General features: G+C 43.2%; 1 protein-coding gene across 1 annotated transcript in view; it reads right to left on the bottom strand.

Moving 5' to 3' along the window:
- The window catches only part of KIAA0513 (KIAA0513 ortholog), a 1,246,509-nt gene extending 1,239,333 nt beyond the window's left edge, over positions 1-7,176 (bottom strand). The window contains exon 1 of the mRNA XM_069636198.1: positions 6,986-7,176. The gene's annotated coding sequence lies outside the window, so the exon portion shown is untranslated. The remainder of the gene's footprint in view (positions 1-6,985) is intronic.
- Positions 7,177-19,901: the final 12,725 nt, after the last annotated feature.

Below are 19,901 nucleotides of genomic sequence, written 5' to 3'. Positions count from 1 at the left end.
AAGGCCTGAGTAAGCCTCTCAGGGTTATAGCTTCAGATTACAAAGTTTTTTTTATTATCGATTATCTGCAGCAGATGCATCAACCCACACCACCATCTTACTAAAAGTAAATGAGCAAAAATAAAAACACCACATTAATTCACAGTGCATCATTACACAGTCTCACAAGTATCTCCAAGTGAGAGAGCCAGGGGACATGGCTTGGCTCTAAGATCCAAACACGAGCCATGCTGACAAAATATCTATAACTAGCAAAATACAAACCCACCTCCCAAAACCCACCTGTTGTCCCGTCAAACCCCATACACAGCATTCCATTTTTTGGTAGATAGGGAGAATTCTCTGTTTAGGCTGAATTTCCTAACCTAGTGAGTCCCCCAGCAGCTTTGCAGGATTTTTGGGGTTTATTTTTTTCTCCTGCCAAGAGTGAGACTCTTTTACCCTCACTCTTGGACATGATTTGAGTGTGTTTCTTTGAATCTAGATGTGTTTAATGGGCTATGGGGTCTTTTACTCCATAGGGCTTCATGTGTTTTTGTGGTGTGTGTTACACAGCACCCTCAGTGCAGTAACACAGGGGTGTCATAGTGACCCCCCAGTATAGTCTCCATACCCTGGGACTGACTACCGTCTCCCAGGGCATGTAAAGTCACCATTGACTTTACTAGTCTTAAATTCTGAACAGAACCAGTACAAACCATCATATTGTGGACGTACTGGCTGGGGCAATTCAATTGCCCCAGGGTCTGTTAGTCGAGGGGGCACGTCTCCGTCCCCCCTGATCGGGTTTTGGCTGGTGGCAGTGGATACTACTTTTTATATTCAACCGGAAATATTTTCCTATGGGATTTCCCATTGTTTTAGGCTACTATCTTTATTTAATTATTTACGGTAGCCTCGAACATACCGCCGGTTTATTTAATTAATATCAATTCTCCGGTTGGTATTTTTTGCCAAAACTCTGTTCTAAAATGGCGTTTGTGTTCTCTTCTGTGACTCCAACCCAAGTGGAGCCCTTTGTTCCACTTTTTGGCGGGCTTCTCCACAGAAGCCCTCCAAAGTGGTGCCACTCTGTCTGGGGCACTTAGGAGGGGTGGAGGGGGATTTAGGCACCCTGGACTGAGTTGCCTAGGCAACTCAAGTCGCACTCCGTCCTGATTGGCCCAAGTGGTTGTTTGAGTGACAGCTAGGCTGAGTGAATGGGGGTTTGCTGCATAAAAGCAGGGCTTTGGGGACTGAAACTTCAGAAGTCGTCACAGGACCTAAGAATCCGACGAGGGAGAAGATGAGTCGACCTGCCACGGCGCCACCACCGGTGGAGCCCTGCTGGACCGTCTCACCACTTTTCCCAACGACAGAGGCGATCTCCCGCCGGAGAGTCTTCTTCCTTTGACTGGTGGGGATAACCAGTTTCACCGTCTTTTCGCCTTACAGACGTACCTCGTGGCCGCCTTGCCTGTGCCAGCACCCCGGCAACCGGGATACCACGTTTTACCACGACCGCGAACAAAAGGTACCACCTTTAACCGGAAAACTCTGCAGCTGGTTTCTTCCCTGGCAGTGCAACGACCTTCATCTTTCCTCCGAGTCGAGATCTTCTTTTCCCCTGGACGACAACGCGACTTGCACCCACTGCCAGGAACAACTGCCACCGCTGGAGGATCCTTCCCACTTAAGGTACCGTGTCCCGCCTGGCTTCCCATGCTATCGACTGTACGGGGTAGATTTAGCCCCCGGCTTTCGAACCTGGGTTAGCCTGGGACACCCTGGCTAAACTTTTCTGAGCCTCTCTAAACTCTTTTTGAACTCTCTTGCAAGACTTTCTAAGCCTAGTGTAACTGTGTGATCTTGGGCGCATTTGTGCTCTGCTCTCGCTAAGAGTGGGCCCAGCCTTTGGACTTTGGCTCACCAGTGACTTTTGCTCTTCTGCCTTGCTAACAGTGTTCCTGAACCTTAGAGTGGTGTACCTTTCCATATTCTGTCTTTTTCCCTCCCTTTTTCACAAACTTATTGGAGTGCCATCTAGTTAAGCGCTCACCTCTGTATGAAAATAAGTGGCGTTTTACTGAGACTTATCTGATAAGGAAAAAGCGGTGTATATATTACAATAGTAACTGTGTTTAGAATATTTTACAACAAGAGTGCTGGAGTGTTTCAAACAGTGTGTTTTTAAATAATTATATACTTTGATACCAAAGTTCTGGTCAGTGTTTGCTTGTATTGGTGTATCTGAGTGCCTATTGTGTATACTTTGCATACTGCCTAACTCTTCTTGAGAGAAGTCTGACTGCTCAGCCACAGCTACCAGGTAAATCTGGGTGGTACAGACTGCTATCAAGTGGGTTTACTGCTAACACCTGTAGTCCTAAATCTTTTGCAGTGTTCCCTAAGGGAACTGCACAGGTTTCTGCCTAACAATGGCACAGTGAGGTAAAATGGATTCGTCAACATTTACGCATTTTAGTTAAGATGTGAAGCCGAGATTTGAGCCTAATCTGCACCACATACCTTTCAGCTCTAACTGAAAACAATGTATGTTGTTATACAGTTTCAAAGAACTAAAATAATACTATGTTTTATAAGCAACTTGAAAAGAACACAGATAGACCAACCTGCCAAATATAGGTAAAGTAAGAAAAAGAAAAATATTATTGTAGCTTTGGCAAAATGCAACTACATATGCCAGAATGAAAAGTAATGCAAACCTTTATAATAAAAACAATAAAAATGCTGAAAGTAAGAATGCAAAAAATATCCTCTACAAAACTACTTTCAAGACTTCAAGCATAACAGAAACTGCATGACAAGGCAAGGTGCCTGTAGTAAATCGACATAGCCATGCAGCGTGTTATTGTGCATAATGTGAAGATACTGCAGGATTCCACAAATAAGCAAAATCTTTCTGTGTTTGTACAAATCCAGCGGACAATGGAAACACAAGTAGATGACTTAAAGGGAGAGGGAGTGTAGCTGTACTGGAGGTTGGGGGAGTTCACATTCATAATTCAGCCATCCCCCTATCAGCTAAGGCTCACGCTTGGTATGTCTATCAATGCATGCCTTCGTGACTGCCCAGTGCCACGTGATAGGATTTACAAATCACGGTCTGAATTACTTTTCGCCAGCATAACTCTAGAGGTAGGAAGGAAAATTGCAGGCATCCAGAATCAGGTTTCTGTGCTAGGTCAGGACCGGAAGTCAAGCAGACACTGCCAATTCCAGGCTAAGTAATATTGTATTTCTATTTCTTTTCACTACAAGGAGGTGGGACTTGGCCCATGTTTTCCAGCTTGTGACTTGAAATCCAAATTGAGCCCCAACAACCTATACTACTGTAAATACAAAGATAACGCTCCTCACAACCGCACACCCTAGAGATTACCAGCACACACCCCTGACGTCTGACATGATTTAAGGGCAAAGATAGCACTAAAAGTTACCTAGAGACCAGTTGGTATATACATTTTTTTAAATCCAGTTAAAAACTCTATGAAGACAATTAAATCTTGGAGAAAAGGAAAAATCCAACAATGTTATTATATGTGGAAATATGCTCCAAGCTATTGGGAGGACTGAGCTTTGTTTTGACCGATATAAATGCCAAGTTAATAATTATTAAGAAGATATTCTACACTGATTGGAGAAGAACCATTGAAAGTGTGCATAGCTATAGTGCTTTAAAACATCTCCAGTATGAACACAACAAGGCTGAAATTTTACCTGCTTATATGCAACTTTTTCCACATTTTAAGGGGCAATATGATTTTTTGATATTTCGACTTAATATTCTGCCTACCCGGAAGTGTCAGCCAGAAGGAAAATAATTGCAACTGAAATGAAGGATGAAAATAGTATTGAAACCCTGAAGCATCTTTTAATTGTATTTCTTTTTTTCCGTTTTAAAAGATTATTGCTTTTTAGGAAATTTTATAGATTAGATTGTATTGATATTGATGCGTTTTGGTCTTATTTATTTTCCAACTCTGTGGTGTTTGCGATTTTACATTTTCTAAAATTGCTGAAGCTTGAAAGTTGTTAATGATTTATTATATAAAAGGTGATGAAGTGTATAATTAAGTTGATGAATATTATGCGATGAGGTGCATTTAAGTGATGAATTTGATATTTGTTCTGTTTTTTCCTCTTCTCAACTGTATGTGAAGAAATGCAAATTAAATATTGTAAAGGTAATTGTTCTCAGGAGCATAGCTCAGCGGCAACGTGCTCGCCTTGGAAGCAAGACGACACAGAGCAACACAGGTTTGATCCCCGGGTCCACGCTTAGAAACCTCTGGGTATTAAGCGCGTTATAAATAACCTATCATATATACAATAACATTTTTTAAATGTAAAAGGGGGATTGAAGCACAGACCAAAAATCCTCTGCCCAGGAGGCCAGGCTATAATTTGGAGCACACTGATTTAATGCTAACACTTTGCATGTATTTTACATGGTTGGCAGGAGTTATTGCACAAATAGCCAAAGATGCTCAAATGCATAGCTTGTGACAATGTGGTCATAATAAAAATTAATGTCAGTATAGTTCCCAAGATTTGTAGCATTCCTCTGTATAGATTTCTGACACACGGATGCTTGGAACATTAACTGGGTCATTTAGACTAGGTATCAAAACATTGCAGTTACTTTCAATAATCAAAATACACCCTGCTCTCCAAGCAAGTAGCTGCTTATTTTAGTTGTGAACAAAACGTAATCAAGTGTAAGGAATACATTCAAGTTCTCATGCAGACCATTGACTCCAGAGGCCTCAGTGCTCATTAGAGGTACCACAAGAGTTTATCTTGTCTGAAGTTCCTTTGCTCATGCAAAGCTCTCATCAGAAGAAGCAGCCTACCTGCGTAAATCACAATCCACAAAGGCTGGCTACATGCCAACGCTCTGTCCTGCAACATAATTCATCAATGTTCTCTAGTCAGTCATGAACCCAGAGAAAGACCTTCTCTGACCATGCTCATCTTCTGAACTCGTTACTGTTGGAATGTATGTCCAAGTTCTCACGCTGTCCATCGAGTCCTGCCTGCTCATCGGCAGAGTTCTTCTGCCAGTGTTGGCCACTCACCGGAAATCCTCTATTGTGAGGTTTGGGGAGAGAGGGAGCCAGAGTATCTGGGCAGTGGGGAGGGAGCAGAGTACTCTTCTCATCCAGCTCCATTGACATTCCACTGTGGAGTCCCCCATCCCTGCCCTTTTTGCCTCTACACAGCACGCTTGAGCAAAGATGCCAGCTTCTGTCCTTCCCAGTTGATCCAAGCCCACTCGCCGTCCGACACTTCATCTCCAGAGGGAGTGTTACGAAGGCGAGTCCGACATCAGGATGAAGGGCAGGCTGTGTCTGCACTGCCAGGAGCGTGCCCCATGTTAGAAAGTAGCCTTAACCCGTGAGCTAGCCACATAAAGATGCTTACTATAAGAAACGACAAAACGAGCACACCTTTTTTGTGTTTAAATAAATTGAATATGGTTATTTCCCTGGAAAGGAGCCAAAGAATCATCAACACTTGTGATCACAAACATCCTTGTAAACAGAGACAAAAAACGAACTTCAAGCCCCTTTTTATAGGGAACCAGCATGGGCTCCTCTGTGCTCTGACCCACATCTTATTGCTGGTGGTGCCGATTATGTTACTTTCCCCAAATGGCCCACTATAGAAACAGAAATCGCCAACACCTTTACAATCTTGTTAGCTCACAATATCATTGCAATTCGCAAAGAGGTACAGCTACCAGTCTGAAAACTGTCCGCCCATGTCAACGACTAAAACCCGTTTTTTTTTTTTTTAATGCATTTCATCTCTGTAATTTTAAGGCAGGTGCTGCAAGGAGAAAAGGCGCAGCGCTGTCGAAATGTCCGCTCTGTTAAGCACAACCTGCCTCATAGATGTAATAATAACTAGTTCCAAGAATGCATTAAAAAAAACTACTAAATTAAAGTACTAAACATGTATTTTGCCCCACGTATTCCTATAAATCTTTTACCACTTCAAAAGAGGAACCAGACTGTAGTGCGTACATCGACGCCACTGTTCTAATTTCGCCTTCGACACTTGATCAAATTGTCAGCCAAACACTCAATCCACCTGTTCCACCCCCATCCGCCAAATTTTGCTGTGCCTAGAACTTGCAGACCAACAGTACCTGGCGCTGTATAACCAACTAGAAAGGCTATTTTGCATTCACTTTTTGTTTGATAACATACGGAATTTATATTGCGCCCATACGGATTGGTGCGGTTCGGAGATGCATAAAAAACATTTGTACACACTGCAAAATAAAATCATTAAGACCTTTCTATTCATTCGATAATGTATTTTCTTAACTATCATAGATTCCAAAAGAAAAAAAAATTAAATCTCCTGCCGTGGAATTCTTTTTCTATTTTAATTAGCCTGGAAGAGTATTTGCCTTTTCCCCGAAACCCCATTTCCTCCTTGCTCCAGTGACACCATCATTGCTTTTGGGTCTGGTCACACCCCTGGTAGCATAACTCTACCTGAACTCGAAGGGATCTGTTTTAATACTACTCCTATATGGCCTTGAATCTTCCTCCCCCTAAAACTGGCAATCCATATCTGTGGGGAAAAAGTCCTCCCAAACCTCTGAAATCAACATATGGAGAATGCTTCCTGGATTGATGTGATGTAGGTGAGATGCTAATCCTGGGCTAAACTAGACACGCAAAAGAGTAAATATACAAAAAGTGTCGGCTGGAGAAGTTGGGTTGCGTTCCAGCTGCAATGCCAGCGTCAAGCCCCCTCACTTTAGCAGTTATCACAGATTTACAGCTATCATACAGCTGGTGTGCTCTAAAGTTTTAGGTTAAACATGTCGTTTGCAGGATATCGCAGCAATTCGTGGGGTTAAGGGGATCTGAGAGTGCTCGAAGCATAGCCCGCCCCGCGGCTTAAGTTATACAGTAAGCACACGTTGCCTATGTTAATCTTCCTGTATAGTCCTAGACCTTACCTGCTTATGATTCCAGTCGGAAAGCGCACACACCCCCCTGGCGGAGAAGCCTCTGCAGTCCTCGCTCCCAGCCCAGCTGCAGCAGACTGACAGTCTGGGCTCTGTAAACAGCTAGAAAACGGCTCTGCGCAGGCGTAATGCCAGGGTTTCGTATGACAGGTGCTTACATTCGCTTATGGGCGTGGTTAAATGTGGCCATATTAGATATGGGTAAACAAAAAGGCTTTGTCCTATGGGAAATAGAATTGTTAACACTGGCCCCGCCCATTCATAAGTATGTTGATGTAAGTATTTTTGTGGGTTGGCTTAAAGGTAACATGGCCGCTAATAGCACACATAGCAAATTTACCGAGTGTAGTGCTAGTGTGTCGAAAGCAGGAAACATAGAAGACGTGCAGTAAAGAAATGGAAAACCTTGCAATGAGCGCCCTGACAAAACGATGTTAGAATGTTTCGATTACTTATCGGTACTCATTAGCTCCACGGCCTGCTCTTCCTCGTCTCAGTACTTACGAGGTACCAGTTTTAACAGAGGTTGCTGAAATTTCGGGGGCGGGATTCCTGTCAAATGTTGGGAGAGGGGTTAACTTCAGTGACTGGTGAGGAGGGGCAAACGTATTTGTCTGGGGTAAATAGCTTATGTACACATTCTAATGAGACTATTCTGGTGAAGCTTCAATGTGAATAACTCTCTCTTAGCTGTCTCTTGTCCATCCTAAAATACTAAAACTTACCCTTTCATATAGTTCTGTAGATGTGTGCAACAACAATTACAATCAATATAACCAAGTACAAAAGTATAAATCTTTAATTAAATAGTAAAAATCTAAAAATGATCTACATATATCTAAAAATCATCATCGCCAGTGACAAAATCCTGCATAACACCACCAAAAAAAGGCATGTTATTCTAACATAGTCTCAAGATATGCCTAAGCATAAATGTACAGTGGGCTATCAAACACCAATTTGGCAGATTCTAACATAGTATATTCTAACAACTGCCCAACATGTTTCACCCCTTATGTAATTTTTCACTGATTACAGGGATTCTTCAGGGGACCCATTGTCAATGCAATGATACAGTGATTCTTGATCAACATTCTTCAAATGTAATGCAACAACTACTGAGAAACATATATTTTGAAAATACATATATTTTCAGCACACACATATTTTTTGAAAAAACTGTGAAATCCAGTTTAGTGCTATTAATACACGTCATTAGTATTAATACATTATAAGGGTTATTTCCCCATATGTTTCCATTTATTACGGTAATAAGGCCATACTCCACACATGATTAAAAATCATAAAGGGGCATGATTCAATAACAACCATGCACTATTCACATCATTATGTAGCAGTCTTCTGCGTTTTACACAGTAATCACTTCTTAATAGGTCACTCGAATATGGCTAAACAGTATCGGGTAACACTGTAGAAAACTCACCTACCTTCAAATGAAGACTTTAATAACCTTCTTATAAATTATGTCGGAAGGGCTTAGTCCGTCGACCACAAGCCTAATATGTAAAAATGTTGTGATTATTCTCTCTCTTTACTCCATGTATGTCACATATTAAACCAGAGTTTAATAACGAATATTGACTTGCTTGGACAAACACAACGTGATGTTAAAGGAATAGTGTGCTCAAAAATGTTATTGTCCCGAGCGTTTGGGCATGCAGTTTTAAGCAAACGGAACAATCGTAAAAACATTTCCTATGCACCTTACCATAGTTTTCTGCACTTTTACACATGCAAAATTAGGCAGCGGGGCGCGCCATCTTGTGCTAATCTTATCCGTTGCCGCACTGCCCTAAGTTGAACTGCCCCAGTGGCACTAATTCCTATCCCCCGCCCCTGAAGCTGACATCACTATTCCTAGCGATATTCTCCACCTATTTTCATGACGTTAGTGGGCAGCGTAGCCAAACGCACCCAGTCATCACCTACGTCTTAACGTTTGTTGACGGAGAACCAGGAATAGCAACACACACATCGTCTCACAGCACAGCACGTCCCAAATCGGAATAGAAAGCACTATTTTTAAAGTTAACACTAATACTTTGCAATCTATAATGTGCTTTTATTTCACAATAAACGCTCCGAGAACATCAGCCAATTTCCATATTCAACCACATTTTTTATTTCTTTTTTTTCGAATGTCAATTGTTTATCATGAGGCACACAGTGTTCATTTCGGTATAAGAAGCGCATTAGACGCATCATGAATCGCAAGGCTTCGTTATCAGGTTCTTGCTAGACCACCGTAAACAATGTCAGGTTGCTTCTGGTCGATGGTACCGCGAAAGGGCATATCGTCCCGGGGCGATCGTCCCACAACAGTGTGATGATTAGCCAGCCATTTAGGTGTATCTGCCACTGCCTGCTGAAGAATCCATCAATTGGAATCTGTAAACGATTACATTTGCAGAATGGTAGGATGTATCTGTGTAAAAAACATAACAGAAATGTGTCTCAATAACCGTCCTTTATTCTAATTCATCCATTTAACCATTAATTCTGCACTGTGTGAAAACTAATGATGAACACAAACCAGAAGCAATGGAAACACAGAGAAAACATTGCAGAAAGTTTGAGTACACAATGTGCTTGAGAGGTTAGTGCTGTGGGGTATGTTTAGCTCACAATGGGATGGTGAACGGAAGTATTAGAACACATAGACAGCATTTTAATGAATATTACCAACGAACCTGGCGTTGGTGCAACGTGGGGGAACCCAGACGTGGACTACATGTATTTCGGTGGTGGACGGCCCATGTGTCCCGGACAAAGACAAATACATACAGGTTGTGTTTGTGTGTCGTTACAATCTGCTCCGTCCAACAACCCATTACAGTGTATTCCAGCAATAACGGTCAGAAAATGAAACCTTGACTCGTTCGTCTATGAACTTGTCTACAGTAAAACGTACATTATATTTGGTATTTCCATACTCTTGGCATAACACAGGGTGTCCGCTCAGATGAACGTTTTTCATAAAATGAAATGAATGTTACTTTTTCCAGTTTTGAAATGGTGAACGTTATCATTGTTGCAGGTATTACAAACCTCCCGTCATTCATTCCAAAGCGAAAACTCTCTTTCTTCCAAGGACGAACAACAATTGAACCTTCATAGGAGCACCCATGCTCACTTTCCTTTTGGTGAAGGAAAGCCACAAATCAAAAACAAACTGTACATGATGCAACAGTGTGAACAGACCACAAGCAAATTCAAACGCAGTGACCTTCACTCCCATGGGAGCGATTAGCCCTGTCTGCCGACTAACGTGGAATTTGAAATATTTTCAAAAAACAAACAAATTGTTTACTGGCATTCACCAATGCCGCGCTACAGTGAATGCTATTTTACACTTCTACATTGATAGTGATTTAGTTATTTTCTGACAACAGTTCCAGTTATTTTCCTCCCCATTGTCACATCTGCGTGCGCCCTGGTTTCGTGGGGGAATGTGCTCTGCGGATAACGTGAGACACTGACAAGTCATAAATCCAAGTGCCCTTCCATCTCTACTGAACTTCCCATGCACTAACAAATGTTCGAGGAGAGGTGGTATATCCCGCCCCCTGCGCCATTCTCATACCTGGCAAATGATGTATAAGCTAAGGTGGGAGACATCTCCACCCCTCAAACACCTATTTGCAACACCCATGTTTCATATAAGTGTATTAACGCTGTGCTAATGTGTATACTTTGAAATCCATTTGTGTCCTTCCTACCAGGTTCTTTTTCCTCTGCCCCTCTGGCGAACTGTTCACTCTCCCTCTCCGAGCGACATGCACAGCCAGCCCCCACCACCGCTGTCAGGTCAGTGCATGTCCTGTTCTCATGGAAATGCACCTATTCATTTTTGCAAGTCACGATTATCGAGCCCTGCCAAACTGTGCTCTTCCAAGAATGTTACACCAAGGCCTGCTTCAATCTTAGTACCACATCCATCTCTGCTGACCTACTCATTCCATCTCCAACCCCTCCCTGCGGGGCCGCGGTCCCCTGAAATCCATGACTCCTATTTCCTTTGGACGCATCTGGTCAGCAGACCCTACCCCCGCACCACCTCAAATTCACCTACCATATACCTAATCTAGAGTGGTCATATATTTTGGTAACACTAAAACCAGTCCCCACTATGTTTGAAAATGTAAGACTCCAAAGGCTGCACATCAAAGATCAGCCCTTCTGATAAGGCATCCGAAAGCAACGATCCCTAACATATGCCCCCATAAAAATAACAGTCGGAATGCACCTATTGCACACCAATAGAACCTTTGCATGCAGTGTTTTGCTTACAGTCATTAGGTCTTGCATGCCAAGTTTGTTATTTTGCATATTTTTCATGCTGATATCCATCTGACCCTCCCGTACCCTGATCAGTGAAGGACCCACAAGAGCGGGCGGGAAGCGGGGATACACAGAGTTACACTGTATGGCATCCCACAACAGGCACTTCTTGCAACAACAAAAAAATGGACAAGGAGGATACATTTGAAAAGGCAATTTGGACCTTTCTGTGAGTCCCTTCAGGTATCTTGAAAGAGTTTTATCAAACACGATCTTCTCAAGAGCTTTGTGGGGAGGTGAAGATGGAACTAACCACTTCTTCTTGCGTTACTGTTCTTCTGATAAATGAACATGTGCATATTGGTAAAAATGTTGGTTTTCTGTCCACGAATGAACTTTGGAACAGTGGTGCTTCAATGAGTGCCATTTTTCTAGCAGAATTTCCACAGACCCATCACAAGTTTTGAAGCTCCACCAAAGATGGTTGCTGAAAGACTGGGACCACCGTCAAATATTTTCAGAACCCTTTTTGTTACCTGCAGCTGTGATTTTTTTAGTAATTGATTTGACAACGTGCCATACATCAAATTGATGGCGAATGTTTGGAAACTGCTCTCGCATGGCCTTGGATATCAAAACATGTCTGTCAGTGGCTATGAGATCTATTTGCATTCCCCTCGATTGAAGATGTTCGACAGATTTTATGAAACCATGTTTCTCCATGGCCACTGAAGATGTACATTCGGACACCTGCACGACCTCTGAACTAACATTATTTTTTGTTTCCATGTCCTGAAAGTGGTATGTGCAGTACTTTACTGAAAATCCGGGGCTGTCACACTGTCCATCGCCAGCTAGCCTGAACTGCTTCCCAGAGAATCTCCTTTCGATTGACATGTTTTCAATTTTCCAGGCTTGACTAATGGTGGGAAATAAAAATTCTCTTTGATATTTGTAGTACTGCATTTTAGCAAGGAACTGAAGTCCCACACATTCACAGAAACTGGAGAACTTACTAAAAGTCGAGCCACTGAAAAGTAGAGCTGCTGAACACAGTAGATTTCCAGCTGGCACTTTGCCCAGTATCGGTTGAGCGGACCATGAAAATGTATGATGGAGGTGGGCACAGGTGGCTTGTATTTTGAGGTTAGTGCCTTGTACTACACAAGTCACAAACACCAATGGCTCCCTGCATATTTTGCCCCTCGCAGCATGAACACATTTCAGCATTAGTATAATCTCCACCAGGCAGCTGTCGAATACAATGTATTTATGCTCCTTTATTAACAAATCGTCCTGCATGATTGTGGATTGTGACTCAACTGTGGTGGACATTTCGACTGAACTAGGCAAACATAAGTCGAGATCTTTGGCAAGTCCTCTGACAATTGCATTGAAGCTTCAGTCTGTGTTATTTCAGCTGGTATTATTTGCACACAAATTGGAGAAACCCTCAACAATGAATGTTTATTGGGTGGACCTTTTTTTGCTGGTGTAGATTGTGTCAAGTGGTCCTTGAGGAATTGCAGTGAATCTTCATTATATTCAGTTTCATCTTTATCTTGTAGAGGTCTCACATTGTAGCAATGGTCCAACAATACTTTGCTGGTTTCGCTGGTCACATTCCATATATTTACTGGCCATTGGACATAAGCATCTCGAGTCTGCTTAATGACAGGACCATGCTGCGCCTCAAATAGTAGTTGCTCCATGGTGAAATCTGTTTGGCAAACAGCATCTTTTCTTTCATTTGTTGTCTGTGTCTTTATACTTCTTTCCCTTCTCAGCCTCTAGGAGATGGGTTGTAAAAACATGTTCAATGTGAATCACACATACAGTAGATGGTCCTTTAAATTAAAAAAAACATGTTATGGAGAAACACCTGCCCAAAACACTTTGAGAAAACGAAAATAAAAGTTTGTTATTTACCTTTGTTTTCTTGATTTTCTGTGAAACCGTGGTCCTCTCTGTAATGACCGCACCAGCAAGCTGGTCCACCACTTCTGATCCATGTGCCTTCTCTTCTAATTCCCGACCTTGTACACATACCTTGATTAGAACATTGATTTAAAAAAAAGGAATAAAACATTTTTTAAATTAAAATCTTTCATCGCACAAATGCCTTACATACATAACCTCGTAAACAGTGTACGTCATTTAGTCAAAATATACATTTTGATTTTCACCTGATTGATGGCAAATGTACTCGATCAGAGATCACTGTGCCAAACATAGTGATTCTGATGTTACCCTCAAACATTTTGCAATGTATTCAGCATTAGGGAGAATTAGTAATGTTGGGACTGACATGATAAAAGTATGAAAGAATGCACGTTTATATGAATGTCACTGTCTGATAGTATTCTATGTAGGATTTACTTTCGTTCATTCTGGGAACTGTCAGTACGCATACCTCATACACTGGACCAGCTCCAAAGGATGATGAGATTGTAGTTGAGGTACCAGCATCCCCCTGTAACACAGTACTTGTTTCAGTATGGATGAAAACCGCAAAATGGAACACAAACAAGGGGATGCAGACAATGGAACATATCAAGAGAAACACTTCAATGACACATAGTGTAAACAACTGACCGGATACATAAACAATTTCATATTATTTGAAATTCAAAGCATGATGCATTCCTGTAATTGAAAAGTAAAAAAGAAATACTTGGTAGGCGTTAGAAGCTGTTGTTGACTCAGGAAAAGAAATGGATGCATTTTTGTGTTCCTTCATTTTCAGTGCATTGTCATGAAGTCGCAAAAGGGAAAATATGATTTGCATTAGACATGTGGGAAGATCCAACTCTTGATAATATGATCTCCTGCAAATCTGTAGGGCTTACCATTGGTATACTGGATGTGTCGTTGTTGTCATTACTTGCGAGGGTCTGTGCTCCAGTCAGTATGCCTCCTTAAAAAAGGACATGTCAAGCATGCAATTACAAAAAGATTATGCTTCTTTTGAAGGGCACTATGACATTGTTTTCTATGGTCATAATTACTTTCTATAATTCTCATAAACCAGGGACAGATGTGTAGTAAAATGTGGTATAGTTACAAATTAATACAATATGGTAAATATGCAATTCATCATTCGGGACTCACTTGAGGCAGCGTGTGCACAAATAGAGTTGGAATTTCATTGGGAAGCAACTTACGAGACGTTCTGAGTCGATGCTTTTTTGTGTACTGTGATTGGTCGTACATTTCCGGGGTAAAATGCAAGCTGCAGATGCGGAATCGATTGGCCCTCGAGTCTCCCAAGACATCCTCGACTCTACTTTCAAGCTCGTCCAACGGAAATCCACACCGTCGAACCCATTCTCTTATTAAATCGATATTCGTTGGGAATGTATGCGTGATAGTGCCCATAATTTTGACATGGCTCCTAGAACCGCAACCGAAAACAATACAAGCAGGGATTTTTGGAAAATCTGTATAAAAAAAGTACACATAATTACAAAAGAATTCTATAGAATACATGAGATTGATGGGATTATATCAAACCTTTCTATAGAGATGGTATGAGAAAGATGCTATTCCATCACTATTGACACTGACAAAATTTGCTATATATCGAGATCACAACACTTTAAACAGTAGACAATGGTAAAATCATTCCGATGAATGAACATTACACTACTAGGTACATTCGTCAGAAATAGATAGAAATTTTGAGATCAGAAAGAGCTTATTAGGTGACCTGCCCTTATCTTGACTAACAAACAATTGGATTCAGCAAGCTCGGTAGTTAGTAGCAGGAGAACAGGTAGCACAATCTCAAGTTGACTTCCTCTGCTCACAGATGTTCTCAGGATAACTATCAATGGGTTTATATAGAACTAGAAAAGTGAGTGTGTATGTGATGCAGAAAAGGGCCAGAACACTGCGAAAGGAAGACACACTTATGTGGATTGCAGGGGCGCGGTCTGCTTCACGGGAGCCTGGAGATACTGGATCTGGCTAGGCCATGTGAGCAATGGCCCCTGTGTGGAAGATACCTTTGAAGTGTACATGGTGTTTGGCACCTTGGCTGTCCCCACCCTGCCAGCCCCCTTGGGAGGGCACAGCCACAGGTGCGAACTGCCATTGATACCGGAGGGGGGATGGAGGGGCATGGGGCATGCAGAAAAGGGCCGGAACACTGCGGAATGGAGACACACTTATGTGGATTGCAGGGGCGTGGCCTGCTTCATGGGAGTCTGCCTGGAGACACTGGGTCTGCGGAGGCCATGTGTTCAATGGCCCCTGTGCGGAAGATACCTTTGAAGTGTACCTTGTCTTTGGCACCTTGGCCTTTCCTACCCTGCCAGCCCCCTTGGGAGGGCACAGCCACAGGTGCAAACTGCCATTGATAGTGGAGAGGGGATGGAGGGGCATGGGGCATGCAGAAAAGGGCCGGGACACTGCTGAATGGAGACACGTGTATGTGGATTGCAGGGACATGGCCTGCTTCATGGGAGCCTGCCCGGAGACACTGGCTCTGGGGAAGCCATGTGTGCAATGGTCCCTGGGCGGAAGATTCCTTTGAAGTGTACATGATGTTTGGCACCTTGGCCGTTCCCACCCTGCCAGGACAAATGAGCGTGTCCTTGTAAATGTACTACACATTTTATACTTCGGGTTGCAGCACAGTGTGAGAAAATCCCCTATACTGACCGCTGTCACTGGGGAATTTGGGTCGAATGGCACCAACGACACAGGTGAGTATTACTCATTGAACGTGGTATCCAAGCCTCCCATGAAGCCACCATATAAACGCACGATAGGCCACCAGCCTGTACCACCTGTGGAAGAGAAACATATAAACTGTATTTAAATGAACATGATAAGTGTACAAACCTTAGTTGAAAATGCAATCTTGTATCCTATGGCATAGTTGCCAGTACAAATGTGACTTTATGTTTCAATCGACTTGGGCTTTAAAGTGTACACACATTACAAAAGTGAACACCCATGCAATCCATAACGTTTGGGGGACAGAGAAATATTGTTTCATGGTTGTACGTGAAAGACACATAAAATGACCAGTATGGGTCCCCCAAATCGCAAGAGATGTATTGAGTTGCCAGACTGCATTTATTTGGAAGTGATAGATCAAAGTTACGATAATATAGGAGGCAAATCTAAAATGTTTGGTTTCCTAAATTACATCAGATCTAGAGTACACTTACTTGTTACTTGGATTGCAAGGGCGAACTGTTGCACGAAGTTCATGCATAAGCACCATCATAATCCTCAAGACGGACCTTGTGAGGCAGGCTTCCCTGAAGTCATGCAGCTGGGTAATGTATAGCGCCCGTATCTCGTCTTCTGATATGTAGGACAAGCATCCAGAGTTTTTTCAGCAGCAGCAGTTCTCCTCCTCGGTAGGCATGACCTTGCACCGATTTCAGGTACACCAGGTGGAGACATTGTCCATGCGACTAGGCTCTGCCTCATGATCCGGTGATTCGTCCTCTCAACTGTCGTCCGATGCCCCATCGTTTCCGCATCTTTCTTTTTCAACTAATTCCGCCTCGGAATACTCTGGCTCGTACTAGTCGGGCTGTATTGTTGCCATTATACAACAAAATTTATATCGATAGTAATGCTAGTACTAGTATCGGATCGACACAGGCTACGAGCAATGAAGATAGCTGAACAGAGAAGAAACGAGTCACAGGAAATACAAAAAAAAGACAGTGAAATGATTGAGAAATCAACTCTGATGTTGTGTGATGAGAAGCGGTCTGTTTATACTTATTGAGGAAAGAGGCGTCCTGCCATTTCCATGGAGACGCGTCATTAGCTGGCGCACAGAGAACGTTGACATGAGACATGCATTTGCATTGTTAAATGGGTCGTACGCGTCTAGTGATGTCAGCTTCAGGGGCGGGGGATATGAATTAGTGCCGCAAAGGCAGTTCAACTTAGGGCGATGCGGCAACGGATAAGATGAGCACAAGATGGCTGCACCCCGCTGCCTGATTTTGCACGTGTAAAAGTGCAGAAAACTATGGTAAGGTGCATATGAAAAGTTTTTACGATCGTTCACAGTTTGCTTAAAACCACATACCCGAACACTCGGGACAATAAAACTTTTGAGCACACTATTGCTTTAAGTCTCACTGCAAGAAGTAGTCATCACACATAAAGTCACAGAATTGTTCTCTCTACTGCTTAAGTCACATAGTCAACGGTCATTCCTTATATTAACCTGTTGTAACCATTGAGCATAGTCTGTTACAAAATTTGCCACCGATTTAAATAATGTACACAACTATGCATACAGAAATAACAAACTTACTTCTATAGTCTCTTTCGTTTCTGATATGTTGAAGTAGATTGTCAGTTGTCAGAAAAGCACTACTAATGTGCCTATGGAAAATATAGTGCGCAAGTTACTAAGATGAATCAAACACTTTCTATAATAATATTAAACTAATATTAAACTCTTGTGCCTAGGCGCATACCTAAATAGTTCTCCAATCGTACGTGAATACAGCTCCTGAAGTATTGAGAAACCTGCTTTTTGGCTTACCGATTTCTCTCACCTTCCTTGGCCCCCCTGTCCTATCCATACTCTCCTTTCCCATTGCACCAGATGAGATCTCTAGAGTTGTCTGCTCTATGAAAGTCTCCTCTAAACAGGTGCTCCCCTGCTCCTCCAGAACCATCAAGGGCAACCTCACCTCTCTCGCCCCAGCCTTGGCTGACCTCTGTAACCACTCATTCGCCACTGGCTCCTTCCCTCAACCCCTTAAGCACTCTCTTGTACACCCTCTCCTAAAAAATCTGTCTGCTGACCTGTTATGTCCTGCAGGCGTAGATGGTCCTTATGGCAGCGCTAGAAGAGGATTGGGTTGGTTACTCTTGGCTCTCCCAAGATGGCGATGTGGAGAGGGAACAGTATTCCAGTTTCCAGTTGTGCTTCACGTGGCTAGCTCCACCCATGTTGTCAAGGAACGCATATCTTGCAGCAGAGACAGAACAACATCGCGTTGCTACCCTTCCTATAGCTAGGCTCCGTGATTTTCGCCTTAGTTTTCTCTCTGCCTTCTGTCCTGTCTCTCCCTGCTTGGGCACTGTGCTAATTCTGTTTTCTCTCCTCCTAGCAGCCTCCGCTGTCACCAGCAGTTGTCCTGTCTCCTGCGAGGGCTTTGATCTCATCATTAGCCCTCTGTCTCCCGATCCTCTACAAGTACGTAGGGAATAATAGTAAATCCTGGTCCTATTCCCTTCACTTGTATCGACAGATCCCAAAGGTCTGCACGGTGCGAGTTAATTCCACTGAAAAGTTAGCAGCTCTTCATTCATGATGTTTCTCCTGCAGAAGATCAGCCAGGGGGTGACGTCCCAGCTTCTACGGACGTTAGGGTTTTCTTCCCCAGAGGGTTTCCCTGGAAACCCCATTTCTACTTGCCAGATTCACTCTGCAAGCGGACAGGGGGAGACCAGGAGAATTCTCCTTTTATCTCCAATGGCAGTTTCTGATCCAGGTAGGTGGCTTCCTTTTTATACTTTGGACTGGACCACTTGTGTAAGACGAGGCTTAACATGACCCTTCTTGCCCGGCTAACTATCGCCCTATCCCAATCACCCCTTTTTTGGGTAAACTCATGGAGAAGCTGGTCATCACCCAACTGAACCTCCACACCGAAGTGGCTGGCTGACTCCACAACCACCAGTTTGGTTTCAGGGCAGCCAGAGGCATGGACACTGCTCTCTTGAACACCTGTGAAGACCTACTCTCTAACCTGGATTCTAGCACTCTCTCTGTTCTGATCCTCCTTGATCTTTCTTCTGCCTTTGACACAGTCAACCACTCCATCCTCATAAACCATCTACATGTTACCCTAGGCATCACGGGCAGGGCACTGGCGTGGCTTACCTGCTTCCTTTCAAATAGACCTTCCCAGTGCAAGTGGGTCCTTTTCTCTCCTCCACCACACTCTATGCCTGTGGCATCCCTCAGGGCTCTATCATATCGCTATGTCGCTTCAACATCCACTTTCTCCCCTCATTTCCAGTGTTATGCAGACGACACACAGCTCCCTTTCATCCTGCCATCCTCTATCTCCTCCTCTCTCTTACATTACTGCCTGTCAATGATCTCTGCCTTAATGCCAGTAAAACAGAGATCCTTCTCATTGGGGTGCCTGCTCCTTGTTTCCCACCCACTCTCGGCCAGACTCCTTGGATCCCCTCTCCTCTCCGATCTTTGAGGCAAAAAACCTTGGGATCCTCTTTGACTCATCTATCTCTTTCTCTCCACACATCATGGACCTTGCCATGAAGTCCAACTTTCAGGTCCACCTTCTCAGGGGCATTCTACCTTTCCTCACCTTCCCCCAGAAGTTCAACATCTCCACAGCCCTGGTTCTCTCTAGGCTAGACTACTACAACAGCCTCTTCCTCAATCTGCCTCTTTCCTCCCTTTGCCCCCTTCAACTAATCCAGAATAGGACTGCAAGACTTATCCTTGGCCTCAAGCCCAGGGCCTGCATCTCCTCAGCCCTAAAATCGATCCACTGGCTCCCAGTGACCACAAGGATCACATTCAAGACCCTTTGCATCATCCACAAGTCTATCTGGGGCCTGCGGTCTCTTTACATCC

Source organism: Ambystoma mexicanum, chromosome 1q, assembly GCF_040938575.1.
Source record: "Ambystoma mexicanum isolate Mex_15411 chromosome 1q, UKY_AmexF1_1, whole genome shotgun sequence".
NCBI lineage: Eukaryota > Metazoa > Chordata > Amphibia > Caudata > Ambystomatidae > Ambystoma > Ambystoma mexicanum.
Note: the sequence above shows the minus strand (reverse complement) of the source record. Positions and strands in the feature narration are given on the sequence as shown.